We start from the raw sequence: 26,882 nt of genomic DNA on the forward strand, positions 1-26,882 counted from the left end.
TTTTGTAAAGATTTTTAAAAATAGCTTTAAAAATCATTTGCATTAATATTGAAAGTTGAAAAAAAAAAAAACAAAAAAAATGAAAACTCTAAATGAATGACGCATCAAAAAATCGATTAAAGTTGATTAGGCCTTTGATCTTTTAATATTAATGATGACGTATACGATTATAATTATTGAGAAAGCAATTAAAAATTTTTTTTGCAAAATATTTTCTTTTTTTTTTGGTTTTGGTTATAAATATTTAAGATTATAATTTGGAAAAAAATTAGGTGTATGAACTTTCGGAGACAAGGTATTTAAAGTTTTTGGTGTATAGTGACCCGATGAGATCCAGTGTTTTTTAACCTCACTGTGTACCGTACCGGTTAAAATCCTTGAAATTTACGTTATCAAACCCATTAATACTCATGATATTTGCATTCAGTAAGTCCGTAGTCTTGAATCTTTACTCCTTTTTCGTGGTAGCATCCATCCTCCTGACATGCTCGCCAATTAAACAATACTATGTTAAAACTGTTACCACAACTTTGAAATCCCCAAATTAAGAGATATAGAGCTACTCGATCAATGCACATCTGATATTGTTCACAGTTCTCTGATTTCCATGTTTGTTATTTTGTTGCCCACTTGCGGTTGATTTATCTCTATTGCCACATTACGTAAAAAGAGATTTTGTGAAGTCAGAGAAATTTTGAATTCTCCTTTATGCATAATGGAAAGTTCACCCATGTTCCCTGTAATTTTTTGGATTCTCTTATGTCATCAAATTACCCCGCCAATTCTGAACTGTTTGGAAAGCAAACAAACATTTCTGATTTGAATGCCGTTGCTGTAGTCCTGCTGTATATAAAGATTATTACAGAATACTTCCACCGCAGACATGATACTTACCACATTGACTAACATAGTAAGCGATTATCAAGACCACCTCAAGAGGGACATAGTCGACTTTTTCCGCTCTTTGTATTAAAAACTTAACGCATGGCTACATTCGTCGGAACACTGCCAAATCATTGAAATGCAGATCACAAACGCACGACCTGTGGGGTCGATCGGGGAATTTTGAGAACTGCGACATGAGTTAACGGAACATTATTTAATTGCCGAGCATGCCAGGGGGATAAGCGTCACTCCGAAACACGATCCTATGGCCATCTGTGCGCCCTAATAATAATTTTCGTTAGATCAATGTTAGCTAATACATTGCTACTAATTTGACCATATGTTCTTTTTACACTATTTGTAATACGGCTGGGAGCTTCGATGTCATAATAAAGAAACTCCACATAATTTACGTTTTACACATTTATTGAACTTATTTATGGTTCAAACTAAATTTTTAATTTAGAATACTTTAAAAAAAAAAATTTTAAATAAATATGAAAAATTATTTAATTTTTGTCAAGGTAATCTGCAATATCTTTAAAAAAATTATTTATTCATTTATGTTGATGGCATGCGATCTGAAATATTTTTTTTTATTTAAAACAAGCTTTCATGTCTCTATAGACTTTGTCTGTATACAATTTCGTAAACATATTAATGCTCTACTAATTTAACACGTTGTTACACATCTGTATCCCATACTTTTTATTTTATCAAGATGGCCCTGGTCACTTAATTATTTGTGTATTAATTATGATGATCTGCTTAACTTTTTATTTGATTTTCTGTTTTTTTTTTAATTTCTGCTGTTTTGAATTTAAATTTTTATCAAAATGTTTTGACACGGTTGAACTTATTTTTTAGTGTTTTTTAGCATATTTTTTTTCATTTCCCTTCTCAATTTTAATATATTTGTGTGGTATTTGTGTGTATGTACAAATAGTTGATTTTTAAGCTATAATATGAGCGCGGTATCAGTGATAACAACACGATATCATAACAAATCAGTACAAAATTGGCTCCATATAATTTATTTTTTAATGGCTATTAAAAACTGTGATTTCCGTCATCAAAACAAAAAGAAAAATTAAAAAATAAAATAAAAAGAACACGTCGTTTTTTTTTTCTCGTTTTTTTGTTATTTTGCGTGTCAATAAACATTTATGGGGATGCTAAGATGATTTTTATGTTGAAAAATTTTTTACATTGTTTGGTTGCTTATTGCTTATTTTCTTTAATTTTAATTACTTTATATGTAAATTGTGTATTTTGTTTCTTGTTTTATTGTTTTTGTTAGTTTTTCACAACCATTTAATATTGCGTAAACTGCTTACATTATTCGTGTTAAAAATAGTGTTATTTTAATTGTGTGTGATGTGAAAATAAATTTAAATGTTAAATAAATTAACAAAAGCAGAATGTTATAAAACAAATTTAATTATATTTTAAAACCCTTAAGAGTTATACTACTATTTATAAGTGTTATATAACATTAAAATTTATATCACTATTTTAAATGTTAAGAATATAAGGCTTTGACTTAATTTAATACAAGTTTTAAGAAGTTCCTTTGAATGTTTTCAATTTGTCATAACATTCTAAAATGTAAAAACATGTTGAGCCGAAGTTGAGATACACAACTGCACACACACAGGCAAACCAACAGATCTGAAAATCGACAATACGACAGACAAGCATTTTTCTAAAAAATAATTTATTTACGCTTCCCTATCTAATGGAGAAATAGATTTTCGCCGGAAACTCGATGTGCGAAATTTGGTACCTCCATAATATCTCCCTTATTGTATGCGATACGATCTATAACAACAATGTGATTGAAAATTTAATATAAAATAAATCAAATGAACTGTAATTCTTGGCGGTCGGCTACGATTTCTTGTATTTAATCGGAATGTCAGTTTGATATTTGCTATTAATATACAAAATAATATTTACAATCCACAGTCTACAACTTTGATTATTCGTAAGTAAATTAAAGGAATTCGATAAAAATGAATGAGGAACAAAATTTAGAAAATATCAATACCTTAGACGTGCTAAGTCCCTGGTACTGTACTGAAATGTGATATACTGAAAACCACAACAGTAGCTTAGATGAGGACTTACACGGGGTAATGTGACCGGATCGGTCAAACACGATTTTAGAACCACGAAAAGTAATTAATTTACAATATTATCAAATTTATTTCAATAAAAAGCTCTTGCAATTTTATCAGTATTAAAAAAATAATTAGAGGTCTAACAAATAAAAATTTATTTATTTTTTTAAATTAATAACAATAATTAATAATCGTAATAAAAAAACAATTGTAATTTTCAAGTACACGCACTCAATTACAAATTATCAATCGTTTACTTTTTGTTATTATTATGATCGATCAAAAAAATTCAAATCAAATCTATTTAACACAATGTTGAGGCAAAAAAAAAAAAAAAATTAAAAGAAAGGTTATAAAATAAAGCCGTCATGAGAATGCACATAAACTTTATTTTTTAATATACAAGCGGGTATATAGAATGCGTCGATTGACGTGACGATGTTATTGAGATTTAATCAATTTTCGTGAATTATAAAACCTTTAAAATTTCGGCATTTTTCTTTTTGATCCAAGTACACAAAAATATACCAAAAAAACAAAAAAAAATCTTATAATTTCAAGTGAACTACAAAAAATAATCATGCATTTTTAAATGATTGTTTTTTTTTTTTTTTTTTGTATTACTTGCTTTTCAAATACAAAATTCCGATCTTATTAAATTGAAATTTAGATCGAAAAATTTCTGTATGTACAAGAGAAGGTATTTGAAGTTAAACGTTACCATTGCCTGTATTATAAAACTCACTTAACCAACCTACATACGGTGTATATGGCTTACTTGCATCCCATAATGTAAATGTAAATGTATCACAAGTACACAAAAGCCTTTAAATACTTAAATATTCATAAATCTACAGTTGATTAGTGCGGAAAAACAAATTTTTTTTCTTCTTTCTTGATGTCACAATTTTTCTTTTGTTATTTCAATTTTAAAGGTATATATACACGGAAGATAGACAAGAAGAGATGGAGAAGGACAATATAAGAAAAGAAAGAAATTGAAAAAAGAAAAAAAGAAACGATTGAAATATTTCAATTACATTTTGGGTAATTGAAGTTGATCGATTGCTTTAGAAAAAAAAATAATATGAGCCGATAAACTCTCCTAAATTGGTGAGTAATATAAGAGATATGTCTTAATTATTAATTTTAAGATAATTTTAAGATAAAAAATTATTGAAATGCGGAATAAATTCCAATTATATTTTGCCAAATTTAAAATCTTAGTGAAAATGTTGATCGTGTCCGTCTGTAAATATACTTTAAATTTATACTAACATTTTCAGTTTTGCACCCTCAGCATTGTTTTGTTGGATGTTTGTCATGATTAGGAGAGCAAAAGACATTCTTTACTCTAATGCAGAGAAAGAAAAACTTTTTTGACGCGTCAGTGGAAGATTTTATTAATTTTTATCTGATCGATAGTTTTAATATTTTCTTCCTTTAATAAGACTATTCAGCAGTAATTAGTTTGTCAATTGAATGTCGTTTTATGATATCGAAAAGCTTCGTATGTGTTCAATGTCGGGCACCAGTGTTGGTATAATCGAGCAGTAATCTAGAACATTCCTTATGATCGGAGAAGTAATAATAGGAATATTTTATGCATGGACAGAGCAAGCCTGAAGAGGCTGGACGACATATTGAAGGTTGGTATAGGAGATTCCTTGACAGAACCGGATGGCTTAGATAGGCAGCCTGTAATCGTACTCTCAATGACAACCTGGTCATCACGAGGTGGTGGTGGCAAAACGGTACATTGGTACTAGTTGGGACAACCAAGTAGCTAACTAAGGATTTAACTAAGGAAAACGTGCGTTAATATTAATTTTTATATATTCATAAACTATAATTAAAAAGTTTTTATTCTAATTTTCGAAGTTATTGTTCTTTCAAAATGTTTTTATTTCTAAAAAATATTATTGTTTTTTTTTTTTCATAATTTAAAATATACTTCCAGTTTCTTTTATATACTTTTTAGTATAACAAGTAGTACGCAACAAGGTAGCCTATTTTGCAATAATTTTGAATAAGAGTTGAGAAAAAAAAACAAATACACAAAAGCAAAAAAAAGCGGAACATTCGACTTCATTAAACTGCAGGAGGTTAAAAAAAACTGTGCTGTAAAAAAAAAAGAAAAAAACAAAATAAATGAATAATAACCACAACAACAAAATCTGAAACCGAATAAAAAAAAAAATTAAACAAAACTTGAAAAATTAAATGAAAAGTCGAAAATAAAAAATTCGTTCCATGTAATTTACCTGTACTCCAGATGGTATGATTATCTATAGTATTTTTCTTTTTAGTATACAGAAGCATAAGGATTAATTGAGAAATATTTATTAAGATACATCTGTAAATCTGTTATACGCGAATGCTCTGCTATATATATTATGCAGTATGAGTGAGTATATGTGGGTATACAAGTTATTTTTTTAATATTATGTATTGTTATTATTATGAAAAACGTATATTTATAAAGAATAAACCAGTAGTTAATGAGATCATGCTGCGTTGAGCATCTGGACTTGACGATTAAGAATTGCGGAAATATGGTACGTATAAATCTATTTTTTGAAAATTTAAATTCTTAATAATCATATAGAAAATTTTGTGTTTATTTTTTTTTGTTTTAATATTTAAATATTTTAAAATTTTATTACTGTCATGACATAATTTTAATATCTATAATTAAATATTTAATAGTTTTTTGGAAAGATTTCCGGAAATATAACTGAAATAATTTCTATTTTTAGCATCCAAAATTCGACACAAACTTTTAGAAACAAAACTCTTCTATTTTATCAACATAAATTTTACCTAATAAAATTTTAATATAGCAGGTGCTGAATTATTCATAAATCAAGAAAAAGTAACACTACTTATCCCGATTATTACTGAATATCAATACACAATTCAGGAACGGAGTGAGAACAAAGAAAATAATAACGAGGAACAAAACATAGAATTTTCTATACATTACGTCTGAATTCAGGGTAATATAGTTTGCATGGAAAGCCACGAGTACGAGTGTCCAGTCGGAGAGAGAATTTTTTGATGAATAGAAAATAACTTTCAAGGGGAAAAATAACCGAACCGGCCGAAAAAGAGTATACATAGAAGAGTTGGAGAGGATAATGTGATGTGGAGCGTTCGCTCTGACAACATATGTATACGAAAGACAAACTACATTCTCTATAATGACATAATTTAGTACCTCTTTTGGATGGCAGTGTTTCAGTCTAATTCACAGAATAAAGTCATATTGATAATTTTTGCAGTTGAAAATTCTGGTTAGTTGAAATTCTTATTAAAATTTTATGTACAAGAGTTTTGGTACTGAATTTAAAGCAAAATAAAGTAAAATATAATATTTTGTACCTATAATTGACGGGACATTATTATCTTCTCAATTATCTAAAAATTATAGTAAGTATTATACGGATAATAATAAAAAACTATCATTGAAAATAAAAAAAGAAAACCCAAAATATTATGCATATAAAAAATATAAATTATGCTAAAAAGGATTATAGGGCTAAAATGTCATTTGACATACAACAAAAAAAAATTATTCAACAGTTTAATTTTATTATGAGGTTTCTGTTCTACATATAACTATATAATGTTATACAATATGTTATACAAATTTTGTTTTTATAATAATTCGATAGCACAAAAAAAAAAAAGAAAAAATGAATAGAAAAGGTTTTTGTTACTCAAATTTTTTTTTAAATGTCAGCTCTAGTGCATGTCCCTAACAATAATAATATTTAAAAATATTATGATAATAATCATAATCATGATAATAATAATGACGACAGTAAAAACAATATAATTATTATCACAATTTTATATGGATTTAGTAATAATAATATAATAAATCGAATATATTTAGTTAGGGGATATTAAATGTAGAGGGAGAAAAAAAAACCACATAATAACAAATGACCCAAAACTAATAATTTAATAATTTTCATTGTATAAATGGTTTTTAATTTTTTATTTTTGTGTGTTCTCTCTCATGTGAATTTGTGTTGAAAGATTTTGAATTTTAAGGTATAATTATATTATATATTATACATAATATACATACTTAAATGCATATGCATGATTAGAACTTGTAGTTCAACATTAGTTCAACATTCAATTAAGAATTCCAAAACATTTGGTCGTTAATAAAGTATGTCATTTAAATAGAGTTATACATTACTTTGTAAGAATTCATTATAAATATAATTCTCAAATTTTAAAGATAAGATCAATAACAATATATGTAGATTAATTCAGATACTGTTTCTTAATTTTTTAATATTGTGAAACAATTTTAGGAAAATTCAGTTAGCAAAAAATTTCTGTATCGAATTTTTTTCCTCAAATCGAAGCCTACAGTCTCATATTTTGCAAGCAACACTTTAAAGAATTGTGACATCGTGAATATCAAACCATTTCATTTGTTTAATTTCTTGTAGTCTAAATGGTGATCCGGTACTACAAATTTCATATTCCACATTTTGAAATACAACATCTTTCGGGTTTTTATTTCAGAATTTTATAAAATTCTATTGGCATAGCACAAGCTCTTTAGTATTGTTTTACTTTCAAAATTAACGCCCAATTATATGCAATTTTTTAAATTAATTAATGCAGTATTTTATTGTTGCTAAAGTCTGTTTTTGAGAATGATAACAGTATTCGTGTCATGTTTCTTTTGTGTATAGAATTGGCCACTTAAATAATACGCAAAATAGAGCGATCAACAAACTTATTCGATAATTAGTTAAAAGATTACAAAAGAAATTGGAAAATAACTGGGATTTATTAAAAAATCTTTCTCGCAAATCGAAAATTACAAATTCCCGCGATATGCCAAAAACAAAAGACACAAAAAAAGAATCCAAAATTATTATCATTACAGTTATTTTTATCTATAAAATACCATAATTTACTCTAATGAATAAAATTTCTAATTTTTTTAAAGTTCATAATTTTTAAGGATTAATTCAGATTTTTTGTTTTTTTTTTATTAAAAATCTTATTAACAACACTAATATCTTACGTTCATAAGTTACGATATTAAACTATAAAAAAGAAAGGAAAAAAAAATACTGCTCTAGAAAAAAACAACAAAATAGTTAACAAAATTTTTATTTCCCGACAAATATACCGGTTCTATTTTGTTTCATCTATCGAAATCTGTTATAATTATAAAAAAAAAAACAATAATAAGAAAATAAAAATTAAATTAGATTTTAATTTAGATTTTGTTCATGTCTATAATGTTAATCAAAAGTAAAAGAAATGAATTTCGAATCCGTATATTGATCTCATGAAATATCATCATGCGCGGTTCGTATGTTATAAATCTTTAGCACAAAAATTTTATAAAATCAATTTGAATATTTAATCTGTAAAAGTCATAAAAAATTAAATTATATGGATATTCACCACTATCGCACTTATATTATAGCTCTTGAATATAAATTACATTGAAAACGATAAATGGTAGGCTAGATTTGTAGATCAGTGCAACCGGACTAGCAGTATCTCTCTACCTTGAGTGCCAAATATTTCGTTATATTACCTAATACTACACCATCCTAATGAGCTCGGACACTCCAATAGGCGTCGAAGATCGCAACTCGGCCGTTGTGCCATTTCTTTCTCAAATTAGCACAAATGTACCGTTTGCCTACCTTCACCACGCGATCATCAGCCCATCATTGAGCGTACGATTAGAGGTTGCCTTTCTAAACCACACGGTTCTCTTAAAGACTAAGAAGAGCCCTGAGTCTGCAGTGCCCTGATAAGATCCCGGTGGAAATTCTCACCTGATTCTTTCCCAACCCCATAATCTTAAATCGTTTCTCGTCATAATCTCCCAGGAGTCTTTTCCGACTTTCCCATTGTTCCGATTGTCTTCTATCTGATTCTTTCTTTTGTTGCCAACGAGTAATATGTAGTCAAACTTTCCAAAAGGACTTCGGTCGAGTAAAATCGTATTAACAGTTTAACAAATGCCTTGTTGAACTTGATCTACCACAGTTGAGTTGAAATTTGGCACTCTTCCTGGCAAATTCCTCATTTTATGTAAATTATTTAAAATAAATCACATGTGAGTTGAAAACAATTTTAAACTAAATGTTTTAAACGTTATAGTAAACGAGAGTCTCCATTTTAATTAAAGTGTTGTGGTTATATCAAACACAGAAAAAAAACCCAAAATAGTTAAATTTCGTGGTGATACCCCGCTAAGCTAGATAGAGCAAATATTTTCATATTAAAAACAAAAAAAAAGAAATTAAACTAATGTTATACTTATTTATTATTTTTACGAATTAAGTTTAAAGGGTCAGATGCGAAATTTCGAAAAATTATTGATTGAATGGTATTCGCCGTAAAACTCACTTTTGCTGTGCGATTTTACTGAATTTAGAGAGTTGATTTGTGACAGTTACCTGTTATCGTAAGGTTTTATGTATGGAGTTCAGTAATAATTGAGTTGATATTGCAAGTGTTTTCAAAAATAATCTAACTGCACAAGCGTTTTTAAATTGGCTATTTAAGTTGTTGTCGCCCAAAATAAAAAGCAAATATGAATAAGGTTTGGGATATATCAAAAGTAATCTCAAAGAATTCTGCATATAGTTCAGAAGACATTTTGTATAATTCATGATTACAATTTTCGATATTAAGGCTTTAACTTATAAAATTTTGTTAACTTAAATGCTTAAGATGATAGCATTTTAGAAAAATATTCCATTTTAACATTGTATGCGCAAAGGGAAAAATATGATCGTACGAATATTACAAGTGAAACACAAAAATTAATATAAAAAGGTGATTTCTAACACGGTAATAAATTAACGTTTTAAAAGTAAACTTTAATAATATCTAAAATGACAACGACACGCTTTATTTGAGGATTAATTAGCACATTGCAATAAAAGAAGATGAAAGAAGAAAACAAAAATATTTCAATAATATCAACACATCAACTAGCATTGACTTAATGACTTTGATGCTGTTAATGTTACTATAGATTGATTAAGTATAGTGGGGACATGTGAATTAGATGGACATTTGAGAGATGGATGGGACAGTGATTAAATGACGTTTTTGTGTTTGATAGTGAAAATTTTTGTTTTTCTAATAAAATTTTTTTTTTTTTTCGTGATAATTTTATAGTTTTTAATTTTGTTTTTTAATTTTCGCTCTATGCTTTTTTAAATACCATTATTGATTATGAATTTATACGATATAAATGTATGTTATAACTGTTTCAGGTCAATCACATATTATATTATTAGATACTCGTATTTGTAATAATTTTAATTTTTGCCTTTTTATTTTATCTCCCATATGCATGTTAAATAATTATCTAAAATTAGGATTGCTTAATGGTGGAAAGTATTTTAAATAAATAAAAGGACTACTAATTTTGAAAACGCGAATAAAGAATAAATACTGGCTTGACCAACGCTTTAGTAAATAGAGAGCTACAACTTCCAATTTAATTAATAGTATATATGGCGCCCGACGTGGGGGCAATAAATAGTAAATCAAAAACAATACTGTTACCGGAGATGTCCTGGACAATATCGGAAACACAAACTCGGATGAAATATGTGAAGATGATGACTGGTTACTGTTGCGTCCAAAAATTTGGTTCACTAGTGAAGTTTGGTGAAAATTGCATATTCTGATATGACCAAAGCCAAAGCTAACTGTGAGCAGCAACGTCTATGTTAATTCAATATGATCATAAATAATATCATATACAAAAAATAAGCAAAATAAGTGGTGACTGATCACTGCCACGTCCGAAAACTTGGTGTCTTAAAAAATTCCGTAAGGTAGGCGACAATTGAAAACCTCTTTTCAAAAAACAAACATCGATATTTCTGCATAATTTTATTGTAATTGCCTTTTAGAGGATAAAACTTTGGAACAGGCATGCAGATCCACTATTGTAGAATGACGGATATCTGTTATAGTTTTTCGTAACTTTATTTGTAATTTAAAAACATCAAATACGTTTTGGAAAGTGTGGCAACTTTCCTGTTTAACAAATATAATATTAAAAAATAGTTTTTTCACTAAATTGACCACAAAATTTTCAAAATTAATATTTATATGAAATATCTATATATATTTATATAAAAACGTATATAATAAATAATCGAACGAAAATTTAGAGCTATTAATTTTACAGAGGTATTAATTCGAAATTATATTTAGCCGAAATTGTGATTTATTAGATCTTGCCTGCTGTGCCATATTATGTTTTAATAAAATTTTAACAAAATGAAAGGAAAAAAAGAAATTAAATGGTTTTTTTATTTGATAATTAAACTGTAACAGTTAAAAACAAGCTTTATATATATATATACATGTGTATTTTATTTTACATAATCAACGAAATGTACAGAAATGTTGTATATAAAATTTATACATTTTGGGATTTGTGAAAAAGAGGCGGACAGGTTTTTTTTAGTTTTTTTCTGATTTTACTTTAAAAAATCTATGGTTTTTATATTATTTAATTAATACAAAATTATACGGATATAAAAATAAAAATTAAAAATTATTTGAATTTATAGAAAATTATGGTTAGATGTGTAAACAATGTCATAAATGTGAAAATTTCAAATTCTAAATGAAATTACTTTTAATATAATCATAAAATTAATATTTAGTTATAAAATTTATTTGATAATAAACATTATGTGTATATAAATCAAATCAATATAAATTTCATAAATTTTCTAAAGAACTTAATTTTAAAATCATAAATGCTTCATATTCCAAAAATTTTATTGTACCGCATAAGAACACTTTGATATTTACCTAAGCCATTTATTTTATTAATTATATTTTGCTGTTGATGAAAATCAATATAATTTTATAATAATTATTATTTTTCTAATCAAAAAGCAGCCTTATAACAAATAAATCCGAGGAAAATTTATAAAGATAGGCTTGGTTGGAAGTTGGAAAGTATGAGAACTTCTATTAAACTTTGCATGGCTACCCTGAGATCAGGGTTAAATTGGCGAACTTTTTGGTGCTTTCTTCTATCTTAAATTGTGACATTGTGCTTTTTTTATAGGTACTACAAAACTGATAAAATTAAAACCAGTTATCAATGACTTTCCTAGGATTACAGCTGGAAGGGGGAAGTTCGACAGCTTTGCTGATAAGAGCAATTTTCTACTGGGCTATTCTTTTGACGAGTAACTATCGCTGTATCAGATTCTTTAACAGAATTATAGTATTTCTTTTTCTCAATATTAATTATAAACTAAAATTTACCTGTTTTATGTCTTAAAACTAGTTAAATAATTAATTTAAAGAGTCAAATAGCCGCGTTACCTTCGTCCGTGGTCAGTAGACAGTCTTTGTTTGATTTGTGTATCTGCATGATTTCATGAACTTCTCTCGTGTGTTTTCCTCTGACCTCTTTTATTTATCTTCCTACTCTTGTTGTAACAGGTATTCGATTTTGTATACACCGTGTCGTTCATGTTTCTTCAATTTACTCGTATCCTTAGCTGAATTTAACAAGTTCTCAAGTTGGTATTTACTATTGGTTTCAGATGTCCGAATATTGTGTTTCTTTAGTTGTTTACTTATCAAATTCGTAGAGTTATTATCAAAACTTACAAAAGATACTCATGTCGTTTTTTGTTCTTCCAATAACCTGTTCTGTTTTCAACTTACTCATATTCTTTCAATATTCATTTCCTGCCCAATTTTTCGTTTTTTCCTTTTAATGAGTTTGTTAATAGATTAAACAGAATAACCGTTCTTCACAGCCGTATCCAAAACAAAGTTTATTTCTATTCTAAAGTCCTATTTATCCATTCAGGGTGAAGTTGATGATCGCCGTCGTGACAGAATATGCAAACAATACTTTTTTGAGAGGAATTGACAGTTTGTTGTGTTTTTCTCTTTTTGTTTTTGTAAATATTAAATTGTTATTTTCATTTCTATTGATTATTTTTGATTAATTTTAAAAATTTATAATATATGCTCATGTAATAATTATCATTAACTATTGATTTAATGAGTATGTTGCAAAACATAAAATATATAAAATCAAAAAAAAATTTAATCAAAAATTCATTCAACGAATTTAAATTAGTTAAAAAATAAATCTATTAATTATTATTGTACTAATTAGTAATTACAAAAGTCAATGTGATGCTATTAATTTTAATAAGAGCAAAAGGGGTTTCATTTCTATTTAAATTATTTATTCGTGTATCGTAAAATATGATGGTTCTCATGAAATTTTTGGAAATTTAATCATATACAATAATATTTTATAAGTCAAGCATATCGTAGAAAATAACAGGAAAAATATTAATAATAATAATAATAATGGTAATAATGATAATAAAATGAAAAATTAAATTAATTAAAAATTTATTTTGAAAGAAAAATGAATTGAAATTCATTGGCAAAAATTTCAACTTTTATTTGACATTTGAAAAAAAAAACAAATGATTTTAAAATGAAAATAGGAAGAGTTCATCGTAACAGTTTTGTGGTACCCGTACCAATGAATGATTTTTGGAGTTGTATTGTAATTGACACACTGTATGAAGCTACTTTATATATATATGGAAGTTACCATATAAAAACCACATACGTTTTACTTAAGATAATGGCCATATTACATATATGACCATATTCAGCCAAATTACTTTCAAAGTTGTATGGCACCTACTACCATCAACCAAGGTATAACTATTTTTATCAAATATAACGGTTTTAATAATGAATTTGCTTGCGCCAAATTTCTGATATAACTTTTGAAATTGTATGACAGGTACCCGAACCACCGACTCGATCACATCTAATTTAAATGGGGTTCTGCCATTTTTTATCCTTAATTATTTGTGAAAATTCGGTTAGCTTAGCTCAATTAGTTTGCGAATTATTGTTTGGACGAACGAAAAGGCGTACAGACAACGTTAAATCGACACAGAATTCGACGCTCATCAAAAACATACACTTATCTATATCTCCGACTATTATTTCCTATATCTCCTAGCGTTACAAAACGGTAAGGTATGTTTAGTATACCCTTCGAACATACATTTGTACGGGTATAATAAAATATTATTGAATATTAAATACTTATACGTATATAATAATAATGATAATAATGATAATAATTATAACAACAATAATGGTACTTTAAAAATTGTAAATATATCGAATTTTCAATAAAACTTAATTACTATAGTCCAATTACTTTAATAATTGAACAAAAAATAATTAAATTTGAAAATATTTTTTTTTTGCTATTTCAAAAGTAATTATTTTTATTTTTTTTTTAATTTGAAATTCAAATGAATAATTTAATATTATAACAATACTGTAGCTAATAACATATTTTTAAAGTAATAGATTTTCAATATTGTTATACAAGCACTAAGTTGCATATATGTGTATATATACCGATATACGAATATAATATAATATGTGATTGTATATATTTTCGAATTTTAAGTATTTGATCCAAAAAATCTACAGTTCTTTGGAGTACTTATATGCATACTGTGCATGTATGGTTAATAAATTTTATTTCAATTCATTTAATTTCTGTTATATACATATGTATATATCTGTTATATGTATACAAGTATTAAAAATAAGTTAAAATACAAAAAAAAATACCACTTTTTGGTATTTTGTCGCTGTCGTCGTTTTTGTCATTTTCTGATTTTATATAGGAGATATGGATTGTGATTTTTGAAATTAATACTTATATAGTTACTTTTTATCTCTATATATATATTTGTACTCATAATATATGGATGCATATGCATGTAATCATAAAAACCGACCCAGCATAGCTACATATTCTAGATATATATACAGAAACTAAAGCATAAATTGATGTGTTTGTAAATGTAAAGTGATTTTTACCTCTATAATTTGCAAAATACCTGTATATGTATATAATATATTTTGGAATTTAGTTCAAAAAATTAAGTATATGGTATATTTAGATATAACTATATGGAAGCAACTATTTAAAACAACCAGCAATTGAATGATGTATGTATGTATGTAGGTCTATGAAAAAAAAAAAATTATTTTTATGAGGTCACGCAACAAATTAGCATATCCCAAGTATACTTGTATATTTTATTCAAGTAATATAAATGTGGTATAATACGAGGATAAAATTAAAATATGATATGGTATATACAGTGAAGAATATTTATATATAGTTAATATTGTGAATGATGATATTAAATAGGTTTTATATTAAAAAAATTTTTAGGGGATTAAAATATTAAGGACTAAAATATTGATTAGAATATTGAAAAACCTAAGATTTTAGAATGATGGCACTACAGCAGTACAGATGACTTCCTCTTGTATACGTCTATCGAGTACAATATTAGAGAAGTCTAACGGGAAGATTTGGAGGTCGTAGTTGAGTGATTTCCAAAATGCAAAAATAAAATTAGGGAACAAGGACAAATAAAATTTGGTATCAGAAAGAGGATAAGTGGATTGCGATTACAAACCACTTAAAGACACTGTTATATATAAGGAAGAGATTTAAATATTTAAACGATCCCGAAGACGTAGAAAAAAATATGAAATAAAAGAAACCCTGTCGAATGAAAGAAGAGAATAAATTTTATGATGGTATGGAACAGACTTTCTACCTTAAGTAAAATGGACCGCCGTCTAAGGGTTGATACTTTTAAAATATTAAAGTCTACACTCCATATATATATCTCCAATTCTCCATTGACGATTAAACCGCCAACCCGCCTAAAACAATAATTTGATTTTTTCAGGTTATGTGATAACAGTAATTGCACGTTTTTGTGATAACAGTAATTGAATAAAATTTTGCTCAATTTTTTCCAAAATAAGAATCTACAAAATAAAAATCTACAAAATCTAAACAACTCTCCGCTGTCATAATCGTAATATTATGTTTTTACTGTGTATATTTTATAGGTTGAAATTTAATATGAAACTTTACTTGCTTATAATAGTTTGATGATATCATATTGTGTGGTTGGTTTAGGATATGAGTGTCAAGTATTTGCAACTCTATAAAAAAAAAATTATAAAATTGTTTTTTTTTTTTTTTTTCTCTATTTGATTCATGTCATGTGGAAATTAAATCTACATGTGTAATTAATATATAATATTATGGTTTGTTGACTTTGTAAAATTGTGATATTATTAAGATTATCCAAGAGAATTTTATAAAATTAACTTTAAATCTATTCTAGAGTAAAAAAAAATTGAGGAAATAAAAAAAAAAGCAAAAAATATGCTTTTTTTGTTCATTAATTAAAAATTTTCAATTTTAATTCAGTTTGGGCGATAAGATTAATATTACTTGGTATCAATTTCATATCTAGGTTGTGATGTTGGTGAAAATGGCTATGAGTGAATAGATTTATGGTCACAGTTAGGGATAAATGTTTATTGATTCAATTGGATTGTAAAGATCTTGATGGGGATTTTGTTTTATAAATTGAGGGTTTTCAATTTAATTTCCCATTTACAATTTGACCTAATTTTCACGACTAGTTAGTTAAAATTGGATGAAAATTTTATCAAACCAAATTTGGAAAAGATTTATTTCAAAACTTATCCAAGTTTGCAGTACATTTAATTACCAATACCCTTTTAAATACTGCGTATAAGAATTGCGGATAAGATGGTAGACAACTCTTCAATTTCTTTGCGAATTTCTATCTCTGACTAGGCTCAGTTTTCGGGTAGTAGATTAGAAGTGTTAATCTTATTCTTCGATTGAGCGGGTTGGACCCAGATAGCAGTTAGGCGTTTATCACTTTTTGTTGTGCTACTTCTGTCCTACTCTACTCTGAGAGTGCCACGAGAAAGAATGGCTATGTTGAGACCAAATAACTTTGCACGGATCAAAAACATCAAATCCTAGAGCATCCCACTAAAACTGAGTATATATTTGAATATTACATGTTGCATTCAATTAATTGCACCAGGTAATTTCTAAATAACTTTATTCGAACAAATATTTTAATATCTTTTTAATATTTGTAGTGGTTTCCTTTTTGGATTTAGTAAGAAATTCATTCACATATATACCGGTTTATCTTCTACATTTATAATCTCCCTTGGTATTAGCAGGTAGTTTAATAATACGCTAAATAAACAGAAGATTATGGTGCAGTATCAAATTAAGAATAAATAAACTACTTGTTATTATTGTTTTGTTTAAATAGAATTTATAGTTTTTATTCAATGTTTTGTAAAATAATTTTTAACCTGCAGTTAAAATAACAAATTATTTTTTAAAAGACACAAGACCATAATCCTTGTTGTTAGATCTCTAAAGAAAAAAAAACAAAGCTTCAAATGAATTTGGTATAGATTAAATGAAGATATTTTTATATGGAAATTGTTAAGAAGCTTAAATGCTAAACACAAAATTTCGGATAATATTGTTGAATTTATCTTATGTACTTATGTAAATTTAATTAAGAAAATGAAACAATATGAGGATCATAATATCCTTTTTACAACAAATTGTATTTAATTTTATTAGTAGACAAAATGGAATCATGTTTTTTTAAGAAATTTTTGGACAAATTAAAATTTGTGAACGAAAAATATTATAAAATTTTACTGTAATATCATTAGAGCTGCAATCAACGAAAATAGAAAAGGCGGCACAAAAGAGTTGTTGTATTAAATTAAATTGATTTCGACGGTGATTCAGTCATATACACCTTTGATAAGCAGTCTCAACGTAATAAATCAGTTAACTATTGAGGATGAAAGTGTAAGTACCTAATTTTTTATTATGCTTTTATAAGATTTTTAATTAATTTTCAATTTTAGAAAATAAAAAACGATAATTTCTTCGTGCAATTGTAGCACACATGGATGGCGTTCCTCTTAACCAAAACTTCGAATAAAAACTTACCGCTTACTAAGCGGGTTCTCGAATTTTTTATGCTATTGAATGGAAAAATTTTCGGAAAATGATTGCATTGCTGCGGTGAACACAATAGTTATAACCAATATTTTATTGTATTTTTGGTATGGAAACTCTCGACATGAAAACAAACACGCCATCATGGATTTATACAACTCTTTGGCCTTATAAAAAGCATTTAATTATTTTGAGAAATCGGATTAGCTAAATTTTAAATTATCAGCATCAAAAATTCTAGATATCGCCCGGTAATGTAGAAATTCATTACTTGATCTATTTATAAGAGTCGAGAAATTTTTATATTAGCAATAAAAATATATTTGTAAAATTTTTAACAACTCAATTTAAATTAAGATTATAATGAAAATAGTAAAACTTGCGCTCCATAAACTAAAATTACGTTATCATACATTCTTTTTAAACTTTTCCAAGTGTACTACATCCATGTCATAAAATTGTAACAACAATTCACAACCTCATAAAAATCACCTTCATAAATATAGACTAAGACTTACAAGAGACCAACTTATATTATGTGTGCAGACGAAATGTCTGCAATAATTTCGTTATTCTTAAAACTCAATTTTTTACGATTAAAAAACTTTAAGGTATTAAAAAAATGCAGCGTAATGTTTCACACATTAAAATTTTGATGATTTTAGATGCATTTTTGTTTTGTTCTTTTTTAAGTTTCTTTATTAATTCATTCTTTAGAGTTGCACATTCCTTCACATAATGCACATGCACATATATTCAATTGAAAGTCGTATTGCTTATGTATATATGTGTACTAAATATATAAAATTTTTGATCGTAAATTCCTTATAACTATCATAAATTATCTTAAATGCTGTAAAAATCAATGAGAGATGAGATTGAGGGAAGGTCCTGTCTGCCACAAGAAAATAAAATCAAATGTAAAAAAAAAAGAAACTCATCATACCATTATTTTTGTGTTAAAAAAAAAATAAACAATAAAAAAAAGTAAATAAAAATGTAAAACCATTAGGAATCAATGATATTGAAAGCACAGTAAAGTTATTATTTATTTGACTAGGACAAGAATAATAAAAAAAAAATTTTAGTACCTTTAGATTGATAGAACAAAATTGAGTGTTTCCCAACTGCAATAATAATTCAACCTTTTTGATTGATAATTCAAGAAAATGTAGCAAAAAATAGTAGTGAAAAAATATTTTTGCAGACCGAAGACAAAAACCTTATTTTTGCAGACCGAAGACAAAAACCTCTTGTCAGAAGACAAAGAAGTTGCATAGACCATTCAAGCACGCTAAGATTAATAGTAGAACAATCAGTAGAGTGGAGGTACGCACTATTCATAACATTCGTTGACTTCACTTCGTGAAAGTATATGGAAAACGCTAGCTAGAAGAGGAGTACCAAAAACATCATGCGGGCTGTATATAGCGATCCAGAAATCAGGGTATAACATAATAATGAGCTGAGTGAGCAACTAACAAATAAGAGTTGGTGTGAAGCAAGGATGCCCCTTCTTCCCCCTGCTATTCAATTTGGTTCTACACGAGGTAATGCGCAACGTAACATCCACTGAAAACGATATACAATGGACCATAATGAGCCCTCTAGAAGATTTGGAATATGCAGACGACATAGCCTACTGGCCCGTACACTTGCAGATATACAAAATAAGCCTAACAACTTACAATCAAAAGCACAAAATCAATACAAGTCAAATGGCTCCGCATAAATTTAACAAATTTAGTACTGTTCGACGTCAATGCTGTGCCAGTAGAAGACGTCATCATATCCATCTGGAGGCGCTGAGAAAGACATAAACAACAAGTTGCAAATGGTTAGAATGGCATTTGGTAGACTATTGGAGATTTAAAGGCCCTCGCACATAACAAGAAAATCGAAGTTGTTTATATTCAACGCGTGTGTTAAGTCTCTGCTGCTATGCGGCTTCTAGAAAAGGTATTAAAAAAATGAACAGAACTGCAAACCTGTTTGAATTTTCAAAGATTTTACTGTAAATTAACTTGGAAATAAGCACCTATGTGTATGCATTGTAAGCATTTTTCGTAAGTAAAGGCATCAATTATAATGGATATTGGATAAGATAAAACAAAAATAAGAAAAATAACAAAAATAAATTGAAGACTCCGTAGGCAGGTAACACCAAAAGGTAAATATCTTTACACCCCGCGGTTTGGAAATAAAAAACTACGAAAAAAAGAGAAAAAAAAATTTAAAATTAATTTACACTAAAGTCAAAAATTAAACAAAAAAAAAATTTTTTTTTATTTTTTTACTTGTACTTTTCCTTTCCCTTTTTTTTTTGCTCCGATAATTTTTTGATTTTGGTTTAGGGACGACGATAACGACGATTGCAAGTTGGAAAAAAAATGTGCCAACTTTTTTTTTATTCTTGTTTTTCCTTTTGATATGTGTTTTTTTTTTGTATAACACCTGAATGCGGTGCGTGCATTTTTACCTGGACGTAATTTTAAGATAATTTATAGAATTAAGGAAGAAAAATGAATTTAAAAATTTTCTCGTTTTTTTTTTTTTGTATGTTAATCCCTTTGATTTTTATTAAAACGGTGTGCAGACTAATTGGCGCTCATATATGAAATTCGCTAGACATTTTGGAATTATTTTCAATATTCTTGGTTTTTTTTTTATAATACAAAAATTCTTTGATAAATTCTTTGATTTTGTTTTTTGATCTGGGAATCGATTCTTTCTTTTTTTTTTGGAGACCATTTGTCTGCTACTACATTAACGTTTTGGAATTAAAATGTACGTAAACAAACGTGTTTTTAAATATATTGAAGATAAAAATATGGCGCAAATTAACATGGATTTTGTGAATGAATAACGCTGTAAGTGGATTCCGGAAAAATTGAAGAAATGTAATATAACATTACAATGTCGTGTTAAAATTATTTAAAACTTTCAACTATTTGCTTACAAGAATAGGAGTATTATTCAGGTCATTGTGGTCATGTTGCTTATTCATGTGGAAAAGAATCAAAATTTTACGTGACTAGAAGGTTGTTGATTTGATTATGAGGAAAGCGAAAATTTCTATCCAAGGTAAAGCATATGGCTTCCATAAGTTGTACAGAGAATCAAATGCAAAAAACAAAGTATTGATTGCAAAGTATTGGTATATAAAAGTAGTGTTGTTTGAAAATCCGAGGGAGTGCTGTTCATTATTCCTGTCCTTCTATATAGAAAAATGTTTGTGTTGTGGCGAGCTCTTAAAAAAATATTTGTTTTTTAATAAAAAAAATTAAATTGAATTTTTTTTAGGGAATAATGAAATAGGCTCAATAATTTTCGAAATAAAATTTTAAATACCTGCAATAAGACAAAACTGTGATTCTTTCGCTCGTGTATAGACAATCGGTAGAGAGCCGAAACTTTCCCTTGGTTCAGGTTTTTTCATTGAAGTTAAAATTTGACTTATAATATTATTAGGATCATATTCAGAATCCCTTTAATGATATTAAAGCAAAATTTTGTAATATTTGCCATTCATCAATTTTCATTTGTTAAAAATTGATCCATTTTGAATTTTTTATTAAATAATTTTTGTTCTGCTTTGAATTTAATTAAAACGAAAATTCCTAAATTCAGTTTTTGTTTTCTTCTTGTACTAATTGTGAATTCTTTTAAATATTCTAAAAGTTTCTGCCAATAGAGCCTCCTTATAATGTTTTATTCTTGCAATCCTTCCGTATAATTAAAGTTGGGCTAACAACAATCATGTTTTAGCTATTATTCAAAAATAGCATAATTTTTCGTGAAAAGAAAATTTTATAAAATAATTTCAGTTTTTCCTAACATCAATAAAAAATTATTGCCTACTATTTTAAGAAATTATTTAAAATATTTTATTTTTACAAAAATTAATAATAAAAATTCTATTTAAAATTCAGAAAGAAATAAAAAAATTAATTAATATTAATCTCTTAAGAATCTCTTAATATTTTCTCATAAAACAACAAGAAAGAGAAGAATAAAAAAATTTAAAATCTTTGAAAGCAGCCATTTGTTTCTTTTTTCTCAAATTTTATCGTCTATATTTCTAAGAAGATCTATAAGAGGACGAAAAATTTCTTATTAAATATATTTTTTTTCTTTCTTCTTTTTTTTTCATATTAACTATGAAAATTGCAATCCTCTTTTTGCGAAAAATTTAAAATTTTTTTTCTTTCTCTTGCAAATAATCATGTATATCTGGCCGTATTAACATTCCTACAAATATACAATATTATAGATCCTGACTTAATAAGGTAAATGCACATTGCACATATCTACAAATTTCCATAAATTATTTTTTTTTTTGCATTTCTAATCCATTGTGGTTTATTGTTATGAATGTTATAATTTTTAGCATCCAAAATGGCAGAATGAAGCTAAACTGAAAATTTTTTTTTTTATAATCATATAAAAATAAAAATAAAAATCTCATCTTAAATTTTATTTAAAAATTCCTAGAAAACTGCACAGGAAAACTATAAAAATTTAGAAGATTTTTAACAAAATCATAACTATACACACACACAAACCTACTTACATTTTTATTTAAAAAATATTCCAGCAACACGAAATGCAACGCAAAAAATTTTATAACAAAAAAAAAAAAAGAAACGAAAATGTTATTTTAAATGTCATTTCAGCCGCAACATCAAGGACTTCTTTCAATATCATACCGAGAGATTTATTATCCTTGTAGGATTTCTTTGGAATCTTATTTCTCCTAAATACATACATGTGTATATACATAAATATAAATGCCATAACTATATTATTATTGAATGTGTGTGTGCATGTGTTGTTAAAATATTTATGTATAATGTATATTTACATATATTTAAGCTATGCATGCAGTTTGCTGTATTGTGATTTCTGGAATGCATAGACTACACTATATACTACACACCTTTGCACAGTGATAAACACAAAATTTTCATTTCGTGCTCTTGTATAATTGTGTATATATATATAAATGAATATACCGCAATAACTTGTAGGTAAACTAGATTATATCCTGCTGAACAAGAAGAAGAACAAAAAAAAAACAACCAACAAAAATGCACTCTGAATCAATTCATCCGAATATATGAATTATCATGATATTCAGGTAAAAATGCAAAAAAAAAAAAAAATTAAAATAAATTTTTATGAATGTGAAATTAAAATTCACAGTACTTCTACACTAGTAAAAATGCAAGGATATTTTAAGGATCTAATGTAAAAGTGAGTGAGAGAGAGAGAGAGAGAGAGAGAAATAAAAAATTTTTTTATAATTTTTAAAATTTATTTTAAGAATTTAAAAAAAAAAAAAAATTTGTTGTTTTTTTTTTTTTGCATTTTTCAAATTATATGGAAATGAACAGGTTATTAGGGCAGGTAACGATTTTTTTTTTGTATATTTTGAGAAGAAAAAAAATAAATACAAAATTAATTGGGATTATAATTGTGAAATAATTAAAATTCTTAATTATAATTTCAAATATAATTGAATTTTTTCTATTATTTTTCTTAATTAATTTAATTTTAAATTTTAAATAAAAATAAATAAGATTTCATTTACTCTGAATGGGTCCTGTTGTAAAAGCAGCACATTTCCTTGCGAACTAATATTTTCTAAATATTTTTTTAAATTTGGAATAAAATTTTCATTACGAAATTTATTTTATATTCTATGCATTATTAGACTCGTATTCAATTTCGTCAGTAAGACGCTTTAACAAAACAAACGAAATTATTGACAGATTTGTCAAACGAACTGTCACTTTTGAGAGGAGAGGAAGGAGTTTGCCGGTAGAGGGAGAGGAGGGGTAGTAATTTATGATAGTATTATTTATTAAAATTTTTGATGCAATTCAATTTATTTACTAATTTTTTAAAACTTCAACTCACCTTCAGCCGAAATCTTTTCAGTGTGCATTAAAATTGTAACCGCAGTGATCTGTAAATATTAATTAATATTTAATAAATTTTTATTATGAAAATTTAATTATTTAATTGCAATTTTTTTTAACAAAATATTAACAAAAATTATTTTACATGAAGTAGCAAAATTTTCTTTATATATAATTAATCTAAAAAATTAAATATAATTTTTGTGTTATTATTTTAATAATCTACAATATCTAGATTATTTTTCAATATTTTATTCCGATGATCTTTGCAAAATTAATTTGCATTTGAATTGAATCATTTACTACAATCTATATTTATATATGTGAGTATAGTATTCCTGTAGCAACTATGTATGAATTTTATGAATTTTCTTATAGCATAGAATCTATAAAATTTTCATTGTTATATAAAATTATATGAAATAAAATTAAAAAAAAAAAATGACTAACTTTGTACCGTGTAATTACAGTGCTAATGAATATTCTGCGAATTTAAATATTTCCGGTCTCAATTGACCGGAAGAAATCATAGGTATATAAATTTTATAAGAACATTGGCAAATAAATTCATACTTATTATAATACATGTGTATATGTATGTAGATATTAAATATTAGGAGCAAATTAAAAAATTGTATTAATTTTAATAAATTATTGTAACGATTTGAAAAAGTTCTCTTTTCTCTTTAAAATTCTCTAATATTAAAAACGTCAGAATTTTGCGATTTTATGTTATGCTTATTGTTATTATGCCAACGTTTTAGAAATGTTACTGTCATGTAATTACATATTTGCATTTTTTATTTAATTTATTTTCCTTATTGTAATTATGACAGTAAAATTGTAGAGTTTCATCAATTCTGATGCATAATTTTTGCAAAACAAAAAAAAATTTAAAAATATTTTGTTTCCACTTTAAGAAATTCGAAATTTTGTTCTAAAAATTTTTTTGGAGTTGGTCTTGCCATTAAAACTTTTAAAATATTTGTGTTAATCGTTTATAACGTAAATGGTAAAGTGTACCCAGTGAATATATTTTTATAATGGTACTTGTTCTTAAGTAACGTATAAACATAATTAGATCACAGTTATTTACAAATTAAACGTGATATGATCAAGAGTTCTATATTTTAAGTGCAAAAAACTCTGTGAAATCAAAAGTTTGTTTCAATACAAACAGTATACACTAAAATCCTTTCTAGATGTTGAGGTAGCCTTCAATAATGTTGGCTCGAGAGCAATTCAAGGCTCTCTAGCCAAGTTTGGTGTAGAGATGCAGGTGGTTTGGTGGCTGGTGTCGGTATTGCAATCTAAAATTTTTTTTCCGGAACTTGCTGGCAATATGGTGATTAGTCGCACCAGTAAAGAAACGTCCCAGGGCGGGGTTCGATGCACTAACAATGACACTGCTCTTTTAGAATCTTAGACCAAGGAATGTTAATTAGGAATGAACTCGGAGAAAGCGGAGCTAGTACTTTTTACGACTAAAACCAAAATTTAAATTATAAATACTTGGATATTGTGTTCGACTCAAAGCTTAGTTGGAAGATTAACGTTGATGAAAGGGTGGGGAAGGTACAGTTTTTACAATATTACAGCTGCAATTATAACGTAAATTAACATTATTGTTAAAGTATTACATAAGATCTTCTTGCGATTTTCTTAACTCATTCAAAAACAAAACCGAATTGAGTAATTCGATTTGGTTTGATATTGAACTAATTTATTTCATTCATTCCATAATTCTTGTTTAGCATCATTCTTTTAACCGCAATTAATTGAACGACTTTCATTTTTAAAGTGCTTCACAATAAAAAATGTTAAATTTTACCAGTGCTGCTACCACTCGCAGAAAAAATAAAATAATAAAATCAAAATTTTAATAAGCACCTTTTCGTAAAAATTATGCGTAGAAACGATTTTTTTTTTTTCAATTATTATTGTAAATATGACTTGTAATTTTAGTTAAATGATTTTTTGCAGCCTACGAGAGCGCGAAACAGCCGTTCTATGTATGTCAGCATAATTTTTCAGAAAAAAAAAACTGAAAAATTAAATGAACCGCCCGTGACCATTTTAAAAGTACCAATTTGTAAGTTCAAACTGGAGGTTTATGAGGATGTGTATATGAAGTATTTACATACAATTTAAATTTTTTTTTCTTTCTCTTATTATTGTAAATTGCTGGTAAATTGGGGTTGTTTGAAATTTTTTTCTTTTATTTTGTTCCTCTTCCTCTTTTATTATGACGAATTAATTGCAAATGGCACAATAATAAAATGAAAAATGCAAAAAGGACGAAATTATAAAACATTTATTAAATTTTAAATACGTCGCCGCATTCCTTGAAAAATACAAAAAAAAAAAGAAATTGGAAATTTTTTTTCTTTTTTTTTTTTGCAAAATCATCATAATTAAATTGGTATTTTTGATGTTAAATAAATATATGGGTGTTACCATCACTTTAAATTGAACTCTATTTATGTATAATTAAATTAAAATTGCAATTTTATTTTGTATATGTGACTGTGACAGTAAATATTGTAGATCTTCTTGAATTGAAAACCAAAATTTCAAATATTTTAGTGCAGAAGAATTTTAGTTATCAAAACTGTGAGTATAAAGGGGCACAATTTTTGACTTAAAATTTGGATTTTGTAAAAAATAATTTTTATAAATAAAAATAGAGAGTAATTGAAATTTTTCCTAAAATACTATATTTTGACAATATTACAATTTGCTGTACAAACTTATTACAAATATTAAAAGCAGAATCATAAAAAAATTGCATAAAATAAGAGTAACTCTATAAACCAAAGAGAGTAATTATAAAAACAAAGAGAGCATAAAATAAGAGTAACTCTATAAAAAGAGAGGCTTAACTCATTAAAATTTATGACACGCCTGACGCCGGCTAAAATCTGCAAAATTGATATGAAATATAAGCATTTTTAAGCTCCCGATATTTTAAAA

At 26.6% G+C, this 26,882-nt stretch overlaps 1 protein-coding gene across 10 annotated transcripts in view; it reads right to left on the reverse strand.

Annotated features, from left to right (window-relative positions):
- The window catches only part of LOC129615582 (transcription factor Sox-2), a 163,026-nt gene that overhangs the window by 42,474 nt on the left and 93,670 nt on the right, over positions 1 to 26,882 (reverse strand). For 6 of the 10 annotated variants that reach the window (XM_055530882.1, XM_055530890.1, XM_055530926.1 and 3 more), the window contains one exon: positions 23,908 to 23,956. The gene's annotated coding sequence lies outside the window, so the exon portion shown is untranslated. Of the gene's footprint in view, positions 1 to 12,386; positions 12,965 to 23,907; positions 23,957 to 26,882 lie in introns of all 10 variants that reach the window. The other 4 variants (XM_055530915.1, XM_055530857.1, XM_055530874.1 and 1 more) reach the window with 3 other exon arrangements.

Source organism: Condylostylus longicornis, unplaced genomic scaffold (genome assembly GCF_029603195.1).
Source record: "Condylostylus longicornis isolate FDR11 unplaced genomic scaffold, ASM2960319v2 ptg000005l, whole genome shotgun sequence".
NCBI classification, from domain to species: Eukaryota; Metazoa; Arthropoda; class Insecta; order Diptera; family Dolichopodidae; genus Condylostylus; species Condylostylus longicornis.